Consider the following 23,147-nt stretch of genomic DNA (forward strand, 5'->3'; position numbering starts at 1 on the left):
TAGATGGCTAATTAAAAAGACACCAGGGTACGAGATGGCTAATTAAAAAGACACCAGGGTACTAGATGAACTAGATGGCTAATTAAAAAGACACCAGGGTACTAGATGAACTAGATGGCTAATTAAAAGACACCAGGGTACTAGATGAACTAGATCGCTAATTAAAAAGACACCAGGGTACTAGATGGCTAATTAAAAAGACACCAGGGTACTAGATGAACTAGATGGCTAATTAAAAAGACACCAGGGTACTATATGAACAAGATGGCTAATTAAAAAGACACCAGGGTATTAGATGGCCAATTAAAAAGACACCAGGGTACTAGATGGCTAATTAAAAAGACACCAGGGTACTAGATGGCTAATTAAAGACACCAGGGTACTAGATGAACTAGTTGGCTAATTAAAAAGACACCAGGGTACTAGATGAACTAGATGGCTAATTAAAAAGACACCAGGGTACTAGATGGCTAATTAAAAAGGAACCAGGGTACTAGATGGCTAATTAAAAAGACACCAGGGTACTAGATGGCTAATTAAAAAGACACCAGGGTACTAGATGAACAAGATGGCTAATTAAAAAGACACCAGGGTACTAGATGGCCAATTAAAAAGACACCGGGGTACTAGATGAACTAGATGGCTAATTAAAAAGACACCAGGGTACTAGATGAACAAGATGGCTAATTAAAAAGACACCAGGGTACTAGATGGCCAATTAAAAAGACACCAGGGTACTAGATGAACTAGATGGCTAATTAAAAAGACACTAGGGTACTAGATGGCTAATTAAAAAGACACCAGGGTACTAGATGGCTAATTAAAAAGACACCAGGGTACTAGATGAACAAGATGGCTAATTAAAAAGACACCAGGGTACTAGATGGCTAATTAAAAAGACACCAGGGTACTAGATGAACTAGATGGCTAATTAAAAAAGACACTAGGGTACTAGATGGCTAATTAAAAAGACACCAGGGTACTAGATGGCTAATTAAAAAGACACCAGGGTACTAGATGAACAAGATGGCTAATTAAAAAGACACCAGGGTACTAGATGGCCAATTAAAAAGACACCGGGGTACTAGATGGCTAATTAAAAAGACACCAGGAACTTGGCTAATTAAAAAGACACCAGGGTACTAGATGAACTAGATTCACATTGCAGCTCTAAATACTATAACAACATTGATGTGAGTTGTTCTCAGTAGAATAATAGAGATTAGAGGTATACTGTAATACCAAGCATAAAAATGACATATCTGATTGAACAGAGAAATCAATGCATTGATTAAGAGTAATGCTCAAAGCACAAATGATTGAATATGAGGCTAAACGGGTGGAGTGAGTTTCGCACAACGAGAGAAAAGTTATTTCGATGCACTTAATTATCTTTACACTGCAAGTAAGAACAGACAAACAAACGTTTAACAGTTTATTATTGTCAAAATTCATTTCAGTTAACTTGGAGAAATAAAATGTACTTTTGTTTTTTAAAACATTCTCTTAAACAAAAATATAACAAGTACTTACAATCACTGGTAAAAATATAAAAAAGCATACAAGCAAATAACGGTCTTTCTAAAAGACATAAGGTACAAGAGCTATGAAAAGTGTAAGACCAAACCAAAACAAAGGTAAGCCACAGACCAAATAATACCTTGTAACCGACATTGGGCAGCAGATTGCTACAGTCAAGCTTACAATTGTGCAGTTCTGCTAAATGCCTATATTTTTTGAGTTACATATAATTTCAGCTCACTTATTGCAGTCCGGGTAATATGACAGAGACCAGAAAGAGTTGTGAAGCACAAGACTTATTCAATAATGCCAATGAAGAAAGCCACAGTGTTGGCAGGTGCCTTTGGATTCATTCTTACCAATATGTCATTATAGCTTGTGTGTGTGTGTGTGTGTGTTCCACTACAGATCTGTCTGAAGTGGGATTGGCATTAGCCCCTTAACTGTTGTGTATAGTATGGGCTGAATCTATAGAGTGGCTTAAACTGAATGCCGGGAAAATATACAATTTCAATATAAAGTCCCTGCATTACTGGTGACAGTAATCAGCCAATCAAATCGACACACAGGGAAGCTGAATTTCATGATTGAGGAGTTGTTTAAAGCACAACTGTTCTATTGAACATCAGGGGTTGTTTTTGTTCTTCCCAATGTGCAAGGCAGGCTATTTCTCGGTCTACTAGTGGATAAATGGGTAGGGTTTGGCATCAATCAATAAACTGTTACCTGATCAATATGATCAGCTGAACTGAATGGACCAGGGTGAGCCGGCCACGCATACTGTAGGCAAGCACACGGTCAGCGGACAACACAAGTCGGATCATCATCAGACGACAAAATGGATAACTGCTGTAGTCTGTTAAACAAATGCCTTGACATTTTACACAGTTGTGATCTTAAATTAAACAACACAATCAAAAGACAGGAGAGACTCTCTCATATATATATATATATATATATATATATAGATTACACACACATACACACTGAACAAAAATAAATTCAACATGTAAAGTGTTGGTCCCATGTTTCATGAGCTGAAATAAAATATCCCAGAAATGTTTCACAAACTCAAAAAGCTTATTTCTCTCAAATGTTGTGCACAAATTTGTTTACATCCCTATAAGTGAACATTTCTCCTATGCCATGATAATCCATCCACCTGACAGGTGTTCCATATCAAGAAGCTGATTAAACAGCATGATCATCACACAGGAGCACCTTGTGCAGGGGACAATAAAAGACCACTCTAAAATGTGCAGTTTTGACACACAACACAATGCTACAGACGTCTCAAGTTTTGAGGGAGCATGCAATTGACATGCTGAGTGCAGGATTGTCCACCAGAGCTGTTGCCAGAGAAATGGATGTTCCTTTCTCTACCATAAGCTACCTCCAACATCATTTTAGAGGATTCGGCAGTATGTCCAACAAGGCCTCACAACCGCAGACCACGTGTAACCACGCCAACCCAGGACATCCACATCCGGGTTCTTCACCTGCGGGATCGTCTGAGACCAGCCAACCGGACAGCTGATGAAACTGAGGAGTACTTCTGTCTGTAATAAAGCCCTTTTGAGGGGAAAATCTCATTCTGATTGGTTGAGCTTGGCTTTCAAGTGGGTGGGTCTGGCTCTCAAGTGGATGGACAAATGCCCTCCAAGGCCCACCAATGGCTGTGCCCCTGCCCAGTCATGTGAAATCCATAGGTTTAACTATAGGTGTAACTCAGTAAAATCCTTGAAATTGTTGTATGTTGTGTTTATATTTTTGTTCAGTATATACATTTCTGCTTTCTCCTCAAAGGTGATGGACAGTAATACTAGGTCCTGTATGTTATAGGATTCTGAAGAGTGTAATAGAACCTACAGAATCATTCTATGATAGAACCATCCACCCCTGTAGATAACGGCAGGGGTCGCAGTGCTGAGAGAGAGAGGATGACACCACAGTTGTCTGAAAGCAATAGAAACTGATAAAAGCTCTGTTCCAGATTGTGCTCAGTGGGATACATTACAGAACCTCCAACTAGAAATAGATGATGTAGAACACACATGCTTTCCTATCACGTAGACAAGGGAATAATGTCAGCTCTGTACATTTCTAATGTCTGAGAAACAGATTGTTGCTGACTCCATAATGCGGTGGCTTTGGATGAGAACATGTTCAGCAAAACAATTTCAGCACGGGAGGCCACAGCCAGTGAAGCCCTCAGTCAGGACGTTAAGGAAGGCAGAGTCAAGACATACAGTTGAAGTCAGAAGTTTACAAACTTAGGTTGGAGTCATTAAAACTCGTTTGTCAACAACTCCACAAATTTCTTGTTAACAAACTATAGTTTTGGCAAGTCAGTTAGGACATCTACTTTGTGCATGACAAGTTATTTTTCCAACAATTGTTTACATACAGATTATTTCACTGTATCACAATTCCAGTGGGTCAGAAGTTATATACACTAAGTTGACTGTGCCTTTAAACAGCTTGGATAATTCCAGAAAATGTCATGGCTTTAGAAGATTCTGTTATGTTAATTGACATCATTTGAGTCAATTGGAGGTGTAACTGTGGATATTTTTCAAGGCCTACCTTCAAAGCAAAAAGTGCTTCTTTGCTTCACTTCATGGGAAAATCAAGACATATCAGCCAAGACCTCCACAAGTCTGGTTCATCCTTGGGATCAATTTCCAAATGCCTGAAGGTACCATGTTCATCTATACAAACAATAGTATGCAAGTATAAACACCACAGGACCACGGAGCTGTCATACCACTCAGGAAGGAGAAGCGTTCTGTCTCCTAGAGATGATCGTACTGTGGTGCGAAAAGTGCAAATCAATCCCAGAACAACAGCAAAGGACATTGTGAAGATGCTGGAGGAAGTATCTATATCCACAGTAAAACGAGTCCTATATCGTCATAACCTGAAAGGCCGCTCAGCAAGGAAGAAGCCACTGCTCCAAAACCAACATAAAAAAGCCAGACTACGGTTTGCAACGGCACATGGGGACAAAGATCGACTTTTTGGAGAAACGTCCTCTGGTCTGATGAAACAAAAATAGACCTGTTTGGCCATAATGACCATCGTTATGTTTGGAGGAAAAAGGGGGAGACTTGCAAGCCATAGAACACCATCCCAACCGTGAAGCACTGGGGTGGCATCATGCTGTGGGAGTGCTTTGCTGCCGGAGGGACTGGTGCACTTCACAAAATAGATGGCATCATGAGGGAAGACAATTATGTGGATATATTGAAGCAACATCTCAAGACATCAGTCAGGAAGTTAAAGCTTCATCGCAAATGGGTCTTCCAAATGGACAATGACCCCAAGCACACTTCCAAAGTTGTGGCAAAATGGTTTAAGGACCACAAAGTCAAGGTATTGGAGTGGCCATCACAAAGCCCTGACCTCAATCCTATAGAAAATTTGTGGACAGAACTGAAAAAGCGTGTGCGAGCAAGGAGGCCTACAAACCTGACTCAGTTACACCAGCTCTGTCAGGAGGAATGGGCCAACATTCACCCAACTTATTGTGGGAAGCTTGTGGAAGGCTACATGACAAGTTTGACCCAAGTTAAACAATTTAAAGGCAATACAAATACTAATTGAGTGTATGTAAACTTCTGACCCACTGGGAATGTGATGAAAGAAATAAAAGCTGAAAGAAATCATTCTCTCTACTACTATTCTGACATTTCACATTCTTAAAATAAAGTGGTGATCCTAACTGACCTAAAACAGGGAATTTTTACTAGGATTAAATGTCAGGAATTGTGAAAAACTGAGTTTAAATGTACTTGGCTAAGGTGTATGTAAACATCCGACTTCCAACTGTATAATAAACACCTAAACACCTATACAACAACACATCAAGAGGAGTCAAATCAAAATCGATCCAGAGAGCAGAGTTCCTCAAAAGATTCCTGCCCAATGACAGAAAAGGGGCAATCACAATCTTTGATTTTATTATAACAAAATATTAAAATAGTATTTATAGAGGACTCTTTTCATCTATACAAGATCTGTATAACATTAATTTATGACAAACCAAAAATATATGTATAAATGTATACATGCACTGTTTATATATAACCATTCATATTTTCAAGTCTTAATACGGCAAAACAAAGAAATCAACAAGCGTCACATACAGAACAGACAGCTGAAGGAAAGACTCCCAACTAGTAAGTCCAGTTATATCCCTAATGACAATATCATTCAGCAGTTTCACCCTCAACCCTAGAGGGTTAAAACCTCCACAAATAATGAGCTTTTGTTTGCAATAAGAAGAAAAAATTAAAGCAAATTCTTTAAAATACTTTACAAAATGTACTATTTTTCAAATAGCTATATTATGAACAAGGAATGGAGATGTTTTGCAATGCATTTTCCATTGACAAGCATTGTTTTTTCTTTTGTTGCCATGACTACTAAACCAGATTAGCAGACACTTAATAGCCAAGTTGGAAGAGGTACATTAAAAGAACACACCAAATGTGTTGTTTATGCTGCATCCACATATTCTTACTGCATAAAAAAGACTTTACATATCAAATTAACCTGAAATCATAATACTTTTACATTTGAGCTTTTAATTCAATAGACAACTACTAGTGTAACAAACACACTGAACAAGTTTGTTAGCATCGATGTAAACAACTTTGGGCTGTTGGCTGCACGCCTCGCATTTAAAGCTTACCAAATAACGTTTGTACAGTGATAATATTTTGTTTTACAGTACTGCAATAAAATAAAACATTGTACTATTCTACAGCAGTGAGCCTTTTTGTTTGTCAACTCATTAAAAGCAACTTAGAATAACATTCATTAAACATACAGACGGAAGCATGCCAGTAAAGTAGTGTAGGTTAACAAGCGCAGGAAGAGAGCGTCTGAATAGATGAGGGTGTGGTGCAGCATACACAATGGCCTGAGATGCTGTTGAAACTCCACAAGGTGCAATAAGAGCTGCCCACACCCACTCCTCCATCCCCTGCAAATTAAAAGATATGTGGAGTCGCTCTTAACTTGAGGGCATTTCTGCCGACTGCCAGATCTCTGCTTTCTAAACTACAGAGAAGAAAAATAAATGCTTTCTCCTTTCTTGGATATTCTCAGAGCTACGCATGTGTCTGCATGCCATTTAAAGCTGAGCGCAATCAAGCAAATGGCTAAAAAACACTCACTTTCATGCATCGACTGAGGAAAAAGCATTAAAAAACACCTGGGACAAGAAAGCACCAAAGCAAATGGAGGTACTGTTAAAAAGACATTGAGTGATCAGCAGGCATCGCCCATCCCTTCTTCATAAGCACTGTGTCCCAAACGCCTCAGCCATACCCCGTGACATCACATCTCAGTCTGTTGACAGCTCTGTTCCAGGGCAGTGGGAGTCGAAACACAGGAGAGTTGCTAAAACATTTCAAAATGGAGTAAAAAGAGATGATTGTACAAGTTCTGTGGGGGTGCCGTTGGTTTGGACTCGAGCAGCCGTCAGCTGAGACTGAGAACCTGGAGAGCAGCGAGGGGTGAGAGGAGTGTGCCCAGAGGAGGCAGCATGGCAGGTTAAAAACATCTTTCCCTCCCTCATCCTCTCACCCTCCCTCCAATGACCTGCAGTGTCCGTTCAGGCGTCTAGCTCTACACAGCTGACACCTGCTCATCTGCAATAGATAAGAGGAGAGTTAACCTAACACTGAAGACACAATTACTTCAGACAAAACATCTAGGCACATCTTACAGCACTATCAAAGACATATTGGTATGCCAAGTTATCGTCTCATGTGAAATGTGTCAAGCTAGTTTTGCCTCTAACTGAAGACATGTTGCCATTCCTAACATTCTATACTGTGACTTCACCTGCTTACGGTTGATAACAGACAAAAAGGCTGCAACAAGTTGAGGCTCAGATTACATGCAAATCAGAGACATTCAACGGTGAACCATTTGCCAGGGTAACCTCTGTCTTTCTCCACATACCATCCTCACTATCCTCCAGACCCTGTAGGCAGACGCTGCCTGGCCTGGACTGGCCCTGGGATTCGTGGCCCTGGTTCACCCCCAGGCGCCGGGCCTCCACCAGGCCTCTGGGGCTCTGTAGCAGCTTAGACCTCTGTAGGGCCACGCTATAGTCGGGTGGCCGCAAGTGGGGGAGCCGAGGAGGAGCTCCATCCTGTCCGTTAACCAGGGTGAGGCCCTGGTATCCTGGGGGGGTGGGGGGAGGCCCCCTGTACCTATCGTCCTTGGTGGGAGAGGTTACACAATACACTGGCCACCGGGAATGAGGGAGGAAACAGGGAAGGGGGGTGTGACGGGGAGGGAGGGAAAATAAAACAATGAGCTGTTTCACCACCATTATGTAGCTACTAAACCACTGAAATAAAGACACCGACAGGCAGGTGGTGTAGTTAGGTGTGTGAGATGAATGGTAGCAGCAGATTTGGCATGTACTATACCGCTCTTCAATAGGCCTCGGACGATACCAGTATCACAAAGGAAACAAAACAGTGGATTTAACTTCTTTAGGAAGTGAAGTGGATTAAAGTTCTTTAGGAAAACAGTCATAATGTTGGAAATGTCAATTATGTATTTACCAAGCTATAAGTACACAATAGCAGGTTTTTTAAAAGGACCAAAGAGTGTGGTTTGCTTCATGTTTTTATTTATTTATTTGCCATGGAAACATTTTGTGATACTGGTATTGTCCCGGCCCTACTTTTTAATCCTCCTGTCCATCCAGTCAGAGGACGATACAGTCGCTTCGTCCCAAATGGCACCTGATTTCTTATTTAATGCCCATAGGGCTCTGGTCAATAGGAATGGACTACATAGGAAACCCTGGTCAAAAGAAGTAGACCAGCTGGAGAATACAGTCTGTGGCAGAGTAGTAGTAAATGCAGCTGAGCAACTAGCACAAGCAGGGGACCCCGGTTAAAAAATCCCACTATACTGCAGTTCTGTGGACCGCATGGGTGAAAAAACAGAAGCAATTTGTGCCACAGCTGGTTTTGAGACTGGTGGCCAGGCAAAGCGTGTGTATCCAAAGCCATAAGAGAGGAAGTAAAAATGTTTTTCCAAAAAGTGTACAAATCTGCTGTTGTCATTCCTCAACACACACCACACCCATCTACACACAGCATGTCACAAGTGGGATTTACAGTTACACACTAACACCACAGTACAGTAGAGGTGATGGAGAAGACACAGTGGACCCTCACCTATGAGGCCTTTCTCGGTGCTTGAAGTAACCGTTTTGTAGATGGGGGCTGTGCTTTGGGGTGCGTCGTGCCCCTCCCCGGGGGCAACTGAGGCACCGTCTGCAGTGCGGCGTTTGATGGTGCCGTATTTCCCCTCATATGTGTCAGACAGCGAGGATGACGAGGCCCAGCTCTGCTGTGATTGGTTGAGCTCTGAACTGTCTCTGGAGAGCCTCTTGGCGTCCTCTCCTCCCCTGGATCCCGACCCTGGTGCTCCCACTACCTCCTCTCCGGCTGGCCCAGCCTCCACCTCTGCTATAGGCCCTGCTAGCTGGGTGTGGCGAAAGCCCCCAGGCGCCAGGTGGTCCCAGGCAGGGGGTCGGCCCAGGCCTAGAAGGGGGACAGGCAGGCTCTGGAAGCTGTCATGGGAGTTGGAGGAGCAGGAGGTCCAGCTTCCCCGCCCGCTGTCGACCACGCTGTCCAGGGAAGCGTGGTCAGGGGCCAGTTCCTCTGTGGAGGTCGAGGAGGTGAAGGTGGAGCCCCGCGCCACCTGGCCCCGCGCCAAAGACAAACTGACCAGGAGAAGAGAGAAGGTAACATAATGAAACAGAGAAGAAATTATAATGCAAGAATGGCACCGGAGAGGATGGCTGTCGTTTTATGTACTCCTAACCAACTGTGATATTGTTGAACAGCGATTACTCTTCTCCAACTGGACAAAGATTTTTTCTTTAACGAGTCCAACGCGAAGGATATACTGCTTTCTCTGAAACGGGCTCAAATCCCTGTCATTTGCGCAAAGAAATACATTTTATAGGTGAGTGAGTAAACCCCCTCTACCATCCAATTAGCCACCGTGCAATCATTGGATAACAAAATGGATGAGCTCCGATCAAGGTTATCCTACCAATTGGACATTAAAAACGGTCATACCTTATTTTTCACTGAGTCGCTGCTGAACGACGACATGGATAACATACAGCTGGCTGTGTTTTCAGCAAGATAGAACAGCTGCCTCCGGTAAGACAAGGGGGTGGCGGTCTGTGTCTATTTGTAAATAGCAGCTGTTGCGCGAAATCTAATAATAAGGAAGTCTCGAGGTTTTGCTTGCCTGAGGTAGAGTATCTCATGATAAGCAGTAGACCACACTATTTACCAAGAGAGTTTGTTTCTATATTTTTTGTAACTGTCTATTTATCACCACAAACCAATGCTGGCACTAAGACCGTACTCAACGAGCTGTATACGGCCATAAGAAAATAGGAAAATGCTCATCCAGAGGCGGCGCTCCTAGTGGCCGGGGAGTTTTAAAGCAAGCAAACTTAAATCCGTTTTTACCTAATTTCTACCAGCATGTTAAATGTCCAACCAGAGAAGAAAAAAAAAACTCTAAACCACCTTTACTCCACACACAGAGACGCGTACAAAGCTCTCCCTTGCCCTCCATTTGGCAAATCTGACCATAACTCTATCCTCCTGATTCCTGCTTACAAACTAAAGCAGGCAGTACCAGTGACTCGCTCAAAAAGGAAGTGGTCAGAGGACGCAGATGCTATGCTACAGGACTGTTATGCTGGTACAGATTCTTCTGATGGCATTGAAGAGTACAACACATCAGTCACTGGCTTCCTCAATAAGTGCATCGATGAAGTCGTCCCCACAGTGACCGTACATACATACCACAACCAGAAGCCATAGATTACAGGCAACATCTGCACTGAGCTAAAAAGGACTCTCACCCAGACACTTTCAAGAAATCCCGCTAAGCCCTCCGACAAACCATAAAATAGGCAAAGTGTCAATATAGTACTAAGACTGAATAGTACTACACCGGCTCCAACGCTCGTCGGATGTGGCAGGGCTTGCAAACTATTACACACTACAAGGGAAGCAGAGCCGCGAGCTGCCCAGTGAGACAAGCCTACCAGATGAGCAAAATAACCCCTATACTCACTTCGAGGCAAGCAACACTGCATGAGAGCATCAGCTGTTCCGAACGACTGTGATCACGCTCTCCGTAGCAGATGTGAGCAAGACCTTTAAATAGGTCAACATTCACAAGGCCGGATAGATTACCAGGACGTGTACTCAAAGCATGCGCGGACCAACTGGCAAGTGTCTTCACTGACATTTTCAACCTCTCCCTGACCGAGTCCGTCATACCTACACGTTTCAAGCAGACCACCATAGTTACATAAAAATAGTCCCTGTGCCCAAGAACACCAAGGTAACATGCCTAAATGACTAACGACAAGTAGCACTCACATCTGTAGCCATGAAGTGCTTTGAAAGGCTGGGCATGGCTCACAACACCATTATCCCAGAAATTCTAGAACCACTCCAATTTGCATACCGCCCCAACAGATCCAGAGATGCTGCAATCTCTATTGCACTCCACACTGCCCTTTCTCACCTGGACAAAAGGAACACCTACGTGAGAATGCTATTAATTGACTACAGCTCAGCGTTTAACACCATAGTGCCCTCAAAGCTCATCACTAAGCTAAGGACCCTGGGACTTAACACCTCCACTGCAACTGGATCCTGGACTTCCTGTCATGTCACCCCCAGGTGGTAAGGGTAGGTAACAACATCTACCACGCTGATCCTCAACACAGGGGCCCCTCAGGGGTGCGTGCTCAGTCCCCTCCAGTACGCCCTGTTCACCCAAGACTGCATGGCCAAGCATGAATCCAACACCAGCATTAAGTTTTCCAACGACACAACAGTGGTAGGCCTGATCACTGACAACGATGAGACCGCCTATAGGGAGGAGGTCAGAGACCTGAATGGGTGGTGCCAGGACAACAACCTCTCCCTCAATGTGATCAAGACAAAGGAGATGATTGTGGACTACAAAAAAATGGAGGACCGAGCACGCCCCATTCTCATCGACGGGGCTGTAGTGGAGCAAGTTGAGAGCTTCAAGTTCCTTGGTGTCCACATCACCAACAATCTTTCATGGTCCAAACACACCAAGACAGTCATGAAGAGGGCACAACAATGCCTCAGGAGACATTTGGCATGGTTCCTCAAAAAGTTATACAGCTGCACCATCGAGAGCATCCTGACAGGTTGCATCACCGCATGGTATTGCAACTGTTTGGCCTCCATCCGCAAGGCACTACAGAATATTGTGCGTACGGCCCAGTACATCACTGGGGCCAAGCTTCCTGCCATCCAGGACCTCTATACCAGGCAGTGTCAGAAGAAGGCCCTAAAAATTGTCAAAGACTCCAGCCATCCTACTCATAGACTGTTCTCTCTGCTACCGCATGGCAAGCGGTACCGTAGCACCAAGTTTAGGGCCAAAAGGCTCCTTAACAGCTTCTACCCCCAATCAGTCTCACACTGCAGAGCACACAGTGTCTCTAGGATTTATCACTGTACCCACCATAAAGCAAAGTTGTGCTCTACTCCTTTCCTTCCATTAACCAGACACTGTCTGATTCATCTAAAATGCATTTTTTTACAGAGTGTGCCGGGAGTTCAAGTAAACAATATTTAATGAACAGACTGCCACCGCCACTGCAGCAGGTTCCCAGGTAATAAAATATTACATAAAAGGAGATTGTGACCAAGAAGTCTATAATATTTATGCCAGGGAGGCATCATCCTGGAGGGACAGTAAAGGGGGTTGTTTACTTGATGGAATTAAAAGCTGTCCACATAAAAGGAGCAGCACAGTTAATGTGGGAGTGAGTGAGTAAACATGTGATGTTGATAAACAGTGGCCTTTTATGATTTCCTGTTCACTGCTTTAACGAGCCATGGACATAATTGGAACCCAGCTTGGAGGGGTGCGGGTCTGCTTTGAGGAGGTATACGATGTGTGTCTGGTGTAGGGATGACTAGTGTCAGTTGATGAAGGGTGTCTGCTTTGTCTACAGTGTGTGTGTGTGTGTGTGTGTGTGTGTATGTATGTGTGTGTATTCCCGTGTGTGTGTGTGTGTGCGTGTGTGTTACCTGGTGCTGGGTTGGCTGCAGTCAGAGTTGGCATGTGTGAGTTGCGTGGTGGTGCCTGGGGTCTCTGTGGTGTCCCTGGTCTTGATGCCTTGGCGCTCCTCTGCAGGACCAGCAGGCATTGAGTCCACTGAGCAGTTACTGACGAGGCTGGAGCGAGACGAGATCTCACTGTGGCTGGAGTCGGACAGGTTGTCTGACTTCCCTGCAGGCATCAGGGCATAGCCTGGGGGAGAACGAGGGGGAGATGATCAGCCTGGAGAAGTGATGATCCACACACAGCCTCTACCAACCCTCACTAGATCTGACCCCCTAGACTCTACTACAGATGCTCTACACACAGATCAGCAGCATGTCCAACACTAATCAGGACTTTAACAAAGTCTTTTATTTCAAAAACTGAAATCCTGTAAAGAAATATAGAAGTAGGATAAACATCTCATCTTTGTTTTAGTTTCTGCTCATCAATAACATCTGTAGAAAATAACCAGATAATAATCAACAATGGGAGCACACTTTTCACATTGCAGTTGACCTGTAGAGCCTCTTCAACACAACATGCTTAACGTACCTTATACTATCTTATTTTGTGAATGTCATAAATAACATCTAACGTTGAAGTATTTCGGAAACAAATTCTGAAAACTCAAGATCGTACTTCATATTAAATGGAGCTGCCTTTTAAGATGGTTATGCATACTCTGTCACTCGTTGTGGATCAACTTGGACTGAACAATAACATGTATGATACAAGACATGAAAACGTTCACCAACATCTTTCAATGAACCTCATGACAAAACTTTCTGTACACATAAAATACGTATTCAGTTCACTTCACACAGAATGGACTTCCTCAGTCTAGCAGATTGCCTCTGTCCTCTAAGCCAACTTTAGTGTTCATTATTTTACAGAGGGACTACTGTGCTACTTCCTCAGTCTGTCTTTCAGGTAGTCTTTCTCCTCTTATGTCGGTCTCTGCAGAGCCATACAAAGGCCCTGCTGGGGCTGGCTGACCTCCTTGCTTGCCCTTTGACCTGCTCAGCCTGTCTCTGTCCTGGGCTACCCTCCTGGGCCTCAGAGGGCCCCGTCTGCCCCGGACCCTCCACTGGTGTCCTAGCCACTAACACTGCAGCCAGTCTTTCCCTAGACTGACTCCTCCCCCTCAGCATCCTGAACGGGGAAAGCTCCCTCAGCCTCTTCCTCAGGGGGGACTCTGGTAGTCTGGGCCTGGGGGGGGTTAGAGGCTCTGGCCCTGTCGAGGTCTCCGCCTGGGGAGTGCGGGTCCCTGGCCTGGTGGCCTTTGCGGCCCCTGCTTCTGTGCCTCCATTGGGCCCAGAGAGGCTCATCATCACTGGCCCTGCCTGCTCTGTCTCCACCTCCAACAGCACCTCCATCTCTCTGTCCCTGCCTTCCTCCCTGTCTCTGATGTGCTGCCTGGTCATCTGCAGGAACCTCTTGTGGAGGAGAGCCCCACCTATGCCGTAGCTGCGGCTGCCTGCCGTGCCTGCCTTGGTGCTGGCCTCGCTGGTCAGAGAGGATGACGAGCCAGACCGGTTCATCTGGCTGTTGGTGTTATGCTGGGGGTTGGCCACGCCTCCCACTGTAGACAAACACAGGAGAGACGGGGAGAATGATTGAGGTGCTTGATTAAGACACAAATGAGCGAGGGATGCTGGGTTTAGGTGCTGATATATAGAGGGTACTGACGGTGAGGTACAAACTTTGATGAAGAATGGGTATGCTTGGTTCTGAGTTATGGGTATGAGTTGTGAGATGGATGAATGAATTGTAGAAGATACTGTAGTGAGAGGTAATGTGAGGTAGCCAGTGTGTAGACCTTTGCGTGGGGAGCCCTGTGGCGATACAGTGGGGCTGGAATGCAGCGAGGAAACGGTGGACACAGTTTCTTCAGCAGGCCTCATCCCAAAACAGGAACCGTCCTCTGATTGGCTGTGCTGGGAGCTGGAAGGCTTCTTTATCACCTGAGGAGAGCTGGAGTCTGGGAGGGAGAGAGAGCAAGAGATACAAACTGTTACAGTCTGAGTGGGAGAGAGAGCAAGAGATACACACTGTTATAGTCTGTGAGGGGGAGAGATACACACCGTTATAGTCTGTGAGGGGGAGAGAGATAAAGTGCATTCAGAAAGTATTCAGACCCCTTGACTTTTTCCACAGTTACATTATAGCCTTATTCTAAAATGGATTAAATTGAATTCTTTCCTCAATCTACACACCCCCCATAATGACAAAGCAAAAACAGGTTAAAAAGAAACAGAAATACGATTTAAATAAGTATTCAGACCCTTTACTCAATACTTTGTTGAAACACCTTTGGGAGTGATTACAGCCTAGAGTCTTCTTGGGTATGAAGCTACACAATTTATTTGGGAAGTTGCCCATTCTTCTATGCAGACCCAGTCTGTCAGGTTGGATGGGGAGCGTCGCTGCACAACTATTTTCAGGTTTCTCCAGAGATGTTCTATCGGGTTCAAGTCCGGGCTCCGGCTGGGCCACTCAGGGACATTCAGAGACTTTTCTCGAAGCCACTTTTGCGTTGTCTTGGCATTGTTGTCGGGTCGTTGTCCTGTTGGAAGGTGAACCTCCACTCCAGTCTGAAGTCCTGAGCACTCTGGAGCAGGTTTTGTCAAGGATCTCTCTGTACTTTGCTCCGTTCATATTTACCCTCAATCCGGACTAGTCTCCCAGTCCCTGCTGCTAAAAACAATCCCCACAGCCTGATGCCAGGTTTCCTCCAGACGTGATGCTTGGCATTCAGGCTAAAGAGTTTAATCTAGGTTTCATCAGACCAGAGAATCTTGTTTCTCATGGTCTGAGAGTCCTTTAGGTACCTTTTTGCAAACTCCAATGTCTCCACTGAAGTCCTGAATAACTGACTGTCCTCCCTCCAGGTTTATTGTCTCCACTGAAGTCCTGAATAACTGTACGTCCTTTTACTGAGGAGTGGCTTCTGACCTGCCACTCTATCATAAAGACTTGATTGGTGGAGTGCTGCAGAGATGGGAGAACCTTCCAGAAGGACAACCATCTCCACAGAGGAACTCTGTCAGAGTGACCATCGGGTTCTTGGTCACCTCGCTGACCAAGGCCCTTCTCCCCGATTGCTCAGTTTGGCCGGGCGGCCAGCTCTCGGAAGAGTCTTGATGGTTCCAAACTTCTTCCATTTATGAATGATGGAGACCACTGTGTTCTTTGGGATCTTCAATGCTGCAGAAATGTTTTGTTACCTTTCCCCAGATCTGTCTCTCGACACAATCCTGTCTCTGAACAATTCCTTCGACTTCATGGCTTGGATTTTTTTCTCTGACATGCACTGTCAACTGTGGGACCTTATATAGACATGTGTGCCTTTCCAAATCATGTCCAATCAATTGAATAAAAAAAAACATGAGCTGGCGCACACCCAGAATAATAGTTTGTGTGGAGGTGCTGACTAACGGCGAATAAACTATCAAAATAAATAAGTCACACACTCCAGGTGTAATCTTCCAGCAATTGAATGGGTATTTACCAACGTTTCGGCATCACAGTGCCTTTACTCACTATAAAATCACTAATATGCAACATGTTTAACATTGAATAACATATACTGTAGTCAAACTCAGTTGTGTTTGAATTGTATAGCATATCTTCTAATGATATTTCTATCCAGAGGATCTTACAACAGGGACTTCTGGAAATCTTGTGATAGTTAATGGGTCATTTCCAACCCTAGAAGATAGTAACAGTTCCAGTGACTCACTGTGTGCGGTGTGAATGTCCTTGGAGGTGCTCTTCTTCCGTAGGGGGTAGAGGGGTACCTGGACCTGGAGCACCTGAGACACGCGGTTCTGGGGCTTCCCCCCGTGCAGCGGCGAGCGCAGCGACACGGGAGACATTTCCGACTTGTTGGACCGTCGCTCACTCAAGTTCTTGGACACTGTAGTCATCAAAACAGGACAGAATTCATTTGACACCAGGTACTGCAAGATTATTATGTTCGCATGCAGAAACTCAGTAATCACAGAAACATCAGCACTATGAATGGCCTGACCAGTTACTCCTGAGGGTTGGTGTGTAAACATAGTAAACACAAAGACGAAAAAGAGGAAGATTAGACAACAAGGTCACAGAGAGGAAATGGAAATGTCTGACACATTTATAGTAAGATTAATGAAATGGGTATATTTGTACAGCCTCTTGCTAAATGTATCTTTTTTAATTTGTGTGATTATGAGTAATATTATTACAGCACTTTTTTAATTTTTAAACAAGGAGTAACTCCTCTTCTCACAGTAGGGCAATGCAGAATGTGAAACATATACTGCCCACTAGGTGGCAGTGTAAGGCAAGATAAAGACACTCAAGTGAACAAAACTTAATTCCAAGTGAATCGAGGAAATGTTGTCCCATTTTTCAGGGTCAAATTTGTCACATTTGTTCCATGTTGTCAGGCGTTGTAATACTTGGTGTGATTATAAGTATTATACCAGGGTTGGCGTCAATTCAAATTGAAGTCAGTCAATTCAGGAAGTAAACTGACGTTCCAATTCAACAATTAACTCTCAATTAAGCTTTTTTAAAAGATATTATATTTATTGCCAAAATGTCATTTTTATTTTAAATTCTAATAACTTCCTGAATTGAGTCACTTCAATTTAAATAGACCCTGTGTTATACATGGTTGCATTTGGCCACCAAAATGGTAGTTCTGGTGTTGACTCAGACTCACATGTGCTGTAGGTAGGCTCACACTGTAGAGATATGGTCTGGTGTTTCTCCTCATCCGTCTCCACCGCCAGGTTGGACAGGTACTGCTTGACCTTACGGGCCATCTGAGCATCCTCGTACAGCTTCTTAGCGTTGAGCAGCGAGCTGCGACGCACACGCTTCTTATGGGCCCCGCCCTGTACGTCTAACATGTTGGAGTTGGTGCTGCCCTGACTCAGAGACCTGGATGGAGGAGAGAAGAAGTGGATGGAGTGAGGAATGGAGCATGGGAGAGAAGTATGAGGAACATTAAACAGGGAGGGAGGACAGTCAGTTATTCAGGACTTCAGTGGAGACATTAAACAGGGAAGGAGGACAGTCAGTTATTCAGGACTTCAGTGGAGACATTAAACAGGGAGGGATGGCAGTCAGTTATTCCGGACTTCAGTGGAGACCAGTCAGTTATTCAGGACTTCAGTGGAGACATTAAAGCAGGGAGGGAGACACCAAACAGACATGCTCTACAGGTTATGGTCATGCAGTCTCTCAAAACTATTACCTTCCTGTCAAACTGTCACTGTAACACTGACTTCAGGACATTCAGAGAGCACTTTGATGGGAAGGTCACTTAACATGATTCTGAATACAGCGCATTTGGAGCATAGCAGGTTCTAACACAACCATGCAACAAGGATGCCTCTCGCTGATGCACCATGCTGAAACAAATGGGTAAATGAAACATACCATTCTGTTTGACAGTCAAAAATGGTTAGAACATTAAATTCATCTGGGTTCAATGGCAGGATGCACACACAATGCAAAACAGACTTGTCCTGATCCAATGGTGATCTTTTGGACAGGATGGATTTGCGAATGAAAGAGTTAGGGACCGATCGACACACGAAAGGGGCATGCGGTTTGGGAGGGCGCTGGCGACTGGGGGGCGTGCATGGTGACTGGGTGGCAGGACTATTACCAGGGGACTTACCCTAAACTCTTCCACCTCTTCTTCCTGCAGAAAGACCCAATGACATTGAAACAGTACAGTCAAGGAAGGGCAGAGGCACCGCCACCACTGAAAGAGGTGACCGAGGATGGGGGGACAGGCACACACAGAGACAGGTAACGAGTGGAGGACAGAGGAGCCTCTTAAAGAACAACAAGTTACAGGTCTGTGAGAGCCAGAAATCTTGCATGTTTGTAGGTGACCAAATACTTATTTTCCACCATAATTTGCAAATAAATTCATTAAAAATCATACAATGTGATTTTCTGGGTTTTGTTTCTCATTTTGTCTGTCATAGTTGAAGTGTGCCTATGTTAAAAATTACAGGCCTCTCATCTTTTTAAGTGGGAAAACTTGCACAATTGGTGGCTGACTAAATACTCCCCCCCCCAACTGTATAGGGGGTACCGGCACCGAGTCAATGTGCGGGGTACAGGTTCGTCGAGGTAATTTGTACATGCAGGTAGGGGTAAAGTGAGGCAGCAGTGAGAACAGTCTATGACATGGGTGACTGGAATCGTTGACCATTTTTGGGGCTGTCCTCTGACACCGCCTAGTATATACAGTTGAAGTCGGAAGTTTACATACACCTTAGCCAAATACATTTAAACTCAGTTTTTCACAATTCCTGACATTTAATCCTAGTAAAAAATCTGTTTTTAGGTCTGTTAAGACCACCACTTTATTTTAAGAATGTGAAATGTTAGAATAACAGTTGAAATAATTATTTATTTCAGCTTTTTTTCCCCTTTCATCACATTCCCAGTGGGTCAGAAGTTTACGTACACTCAATTAGTATTTGGTAGCATTGCCTATAAATTGTTTAACTTCGGTTAAACTATGTAGGTAGCCTTCCACAAGCTTCCCACAATAAGTTGGGTGAATTTTGTCCCATTCCTCCTGACAGAGCTGGTGTAACTGAGTCAGGTTTGTAGGCCTCCGTGCTCGCACAAGCTTTATCAGTTCTGCCCACAACTTTTCTATAGGATTGAGGTCAGTGCTTTGATGGCCACACCAAAACCTTGACTTTGTTGTCCTTAAGCCATTTTGCCACAACTTTGGAAGTATGCTTGGGGTCATTTTCCATTTGGAAGACCCATTTGCGACCAAGCTTTAACTTACTGATGTCCTGAGATGCTGATGTGCTGAGTTGCTTCAATATATCCACAAAATTGTCTTCCCTCATGATGCCATCTATTTTGTGAAGTGCACCAGTCCCTCCATCAGCAAAGCACCCCCAAAACATGATGCTGCCACCCCAGTGCTTCACGGTTGGGATGGTGTCTTTGGCTTGCAAGCCTCCTTTTTCCTCCAAACATAACAATGTTCATTATGGCCAAACAGTTCTATTTTTGTTTCCATCAGACCAGAGGACATTTCTCCAAAAAGTACAATCTTTGTCCTCAAGTCCAGCCGTAGTCTGTATTTTTTTATGGTGGTTTTGGAACAATGGCTTCTTCCTTGCTGAGCAGCCTTTCAGGTTATGCCGATATAGGACTCGTTTTACTGTGGATATAGACACTTCGTACTTGTTTCCTCCAGCATCTTCACAAGGTCCTTTGCGGTTGTTCTGGGATTGATTTGCGTGGTCCCATAGTGTTAATTCTTGCACAAATGAACATGGTACCTTCAGGCATTTGGAAAGTACTCCCAAGGATGAACCAGACTTGTGGAGGTCTTGGCTGATGTCTTGATTTTCCCATGATGTCAAGCAAAGAGGCACTGAGTTTGAAGGAAGACCTTGAAATATATCCACAGTTACACCTCCAATTGACTCAAATGATGTCAATTAACATAGCAGAAGCTTCTAAAGCCCTGACATAATTTTCTGGAATTCTCCAAGCTGTTTAAAGGCACAGTCAACTTCGTGTATGTAAACTTCTGACCCATTGGAATTGTGATACAGTGAATTATAAGTGAAATAATCAGTATGTAAACAATTGTTGGAAAAATTTGTAGATGTCCTAACCGACTTGCCAAAATTTTAGTTTGTAAACAAGACATTTGTGTAGTGGTTGAAAAACCAGTTTAATTGACTCCAACCTAAGTGTATGTAAACTTCCGACTTCAACTGTAGGTCCTGGATGGCAGGAAGCTTGTCCCCAGTGATGTACTGGGCCGTACGCATTACCCTCTGTAGAGCCTTACAGTCAGATGCCGAGACGTTGCCATACCAGGCAGTGATGCAACCTGTCAGGATACTCTCCATGGTGCAGCGGTTGAACTTTTTGAGGATCTGGGGACCCATGCAAAATCTTTTCAGTCTCCCGAGGGGCAAAAGGTTTTGTCGTGCCCTCTTCACAACTGTCTTGGTGTGTTTGGACCATGCTAGTTCGTTGGAGATATGGACACCAAGGAACTTGAAACTCTCGACCCGCTCCACTACAGCCCCGTCGATGTTAATGGGGGCCTATTCAGCCCACCTTCTCCTGTAGTCCACGATCAGCTCCTTTGTCGTGCTCACATTAAGGGAGAGGTTGTTGTCCTGACACCACACTGCCAGGTCTCTGACCTCCTCCCTATAGGCTGGTCTCATCGTTGTTGGTAAAACAGGACTACCACCGTTTTGTCGTCAGAAAACTTCATTATGGTGTTGGAGTCGTGCATGGCCATGCAGTCATGGGTGAACAGGGAGTACAGGAGAACACTAAGCACGCACCCCTGATGGGCCCCAGTGTTGAGGATCAGCATGGCAGACATGTTGTTGCCTACCCTTACCCTTACCACCTGTCAGGAAGTCCAGGATCCAGTAGTAGAGGGAAATGTTTTGTCCCAGGGTCCTTAGCATTGTGATGAGTTCTGTGAGCACTACTGTGTTGAACGCTGTGCTGTAGTCAATGAACAGCATTCTCACACAGATGTTCCTTTTGTCCAGGTGGGAAAGGGTAGTGTGGAGTGCGATAGAGTTTGCTTAATTTGTAGATCTGTTGTGACGGTATGTGAATTGAAGTAGGTATAGAGTATCTGGGATAATGCTGCTGTAAGCCCTGACCAGCCTTTCAACGCACTTCATGGCTAGCGACCGGAGTGCTACGAGGAGGTAATTATTTAGGCAGGTTACCTTTGCTTCCTTGGGCACAGGGACTATGATGGTCTGCTTGAAACATGTTGGTATTACAGACTCGGTCAGGGAGAGGTTGAAAATGTCAGTGAAGACACTTGCCAGTTGGTCCGCTTTGAGTACACGTCCTGGTAATCTGTCTGGCCCCGCCGCTTTGTGAATGTTGACCTGTTTAAAGTTCTTGCTCACATTGGCTACCGAGAGCGTTATCACACAGTTGTCCGGAACAGCTGGTACTCTCATGCATGCTTCAGTGTTGCTTCCCTTGTAGCGATTATAAAAAGGCATTTAGCTCATCTGGTGGGCTACGTCACAGGGCAGCTTGTGGTTGGGTTTCCCTTTGCAGTCCGTAATAGTTTTCAAGCCCTGCCACATCCGACGAGTGTCAGAGCTGGTGTAGTAGGATTCAATCTTAATCCTGTATTGACGCTTTGTCCGTTTGATGGTTCGTCTGAGGGCGTAGCGGGATTTCTTTTAAGCGTCCGGATTAGTGTCCTTCTCCTTGAAAACGGCAGCTCTAGCCTTTAGCTCGATGCGGATGTTGCCTGTAATCCATAGCTTCTGGTTGGGATATGTTTGTATGGTGGCTGTGGGGACGACATCGTCGATGCACTTATTGCACTTATGAAGTCGATGACTGAGGTGGTATTACTCCTCATTGCCATTGGATGAAAACTGGAACATATTCCAGTCTGTGCTTGCAAAACAGTCCTGTAGCTTAGCATCCGCGTCATCTGACCCCTTCCGTATTGAGCGAGTCACTAGTCACTTTAGTTTTTGCTTGTAAGCAGGAATGAGGAGGATATAATTATAGTCAGATTTGCCAAATGGAGGGCGAGGGAGAGCTTTGAATGAGTCTCTGTGCCTGCCTGCATTAAAGTCCCCGGCCACTAGGAGTGCCGCTTCTGGATGAGCATTTTCTTGTTTACTTATGGACTTATACAGCTGGTTGAGTAAGGTCTTAGTGCCAGCATCGGTGTGTTGGTGGTAAATAGATGGCAACGTATAATATAGATGAGAACTCTCTTGGTAGATAGTGTGGTCTACAGCTTATCATAAGGTACTCTACGTCAGGTGAGCAATACCTCGAGACTTATTTAATATTAGACATCGCGCACCAGCTGACAAATACACACCCCCACCCCTAGTCTTACCAGACGTAGCTTCTCTGTCCTGCAGATGAATGGAGAATCCATTCATTGAAACATAAGATACAGTTTTTAATGTTTTTAATGTCCCGTTGGTAGAATAGTCTTGATCGTATATCATCCATTTGTTTTCCAATGATTGCACGATGGCAGTGGAGGTTTACTCACTCGCCTATGAATTCTCAGAAGGCAGCCCGACCTCCGCCCCCCTTTTCTCGGTCTTTTCTTCATGCAAATGATGGGGATATGGGCCCGTTTCAGAGTAAGCAGTATATCATTCGCGTCGGACTCGTTAATAAAAAAATCTTTGTCCAGTTTGAGGTGAGTAATCGCTGTTCTGATGTCCAGAAGTTATTTTTGGTCATAAGAGATGGTAGCAGCAACACTATGTGCAAAATACGTTCAAAAATAAGTTACAAACAAAGCAAAAAAAAAAAAAAAAATAGCACAGTTGGTAAGGAGCGCGTCAAACGGTGGTCATCCCCTCCGGCGCTACTCTAGATTGTGGAGGGAGTCTGAAGGGAGCAGTGTTGCTGCTTGGTGTGGA

The 23,147-nt window shown here is 44.4% G+C and overlaps 1 pseudogene; it reads right to left on the reverse strand.

The window, feature by feature from the left end:
• Positions 1-1,422: 1,422 nt before the first annotated feature.
• LOC135550951 (rap guanine nucleotide exchange factor 6-like) overlaps positions 1,423-23,147 on the reverse strand; it is a 162,015-nt pseudogene continuing 140,290 nt past the window's right edge.

This window comes from Oncorhynchus masou, chromosome 12 (assembly GCF_036934945.1).
Source record: "Oncorhynchus masou masou isolate Uvic2021 chromosome 12, UVic_Omas_1.1, whole genome shotgun sequence".
In the NCBI taxonomy this organism is placed as follows: domain Eukaryota; kingdom Metazoa; phylum Chordata; class Actinopteri; order Salmoniformes; family Salmonidae; genus Oncorhynchus; species Oncorhynchus masou.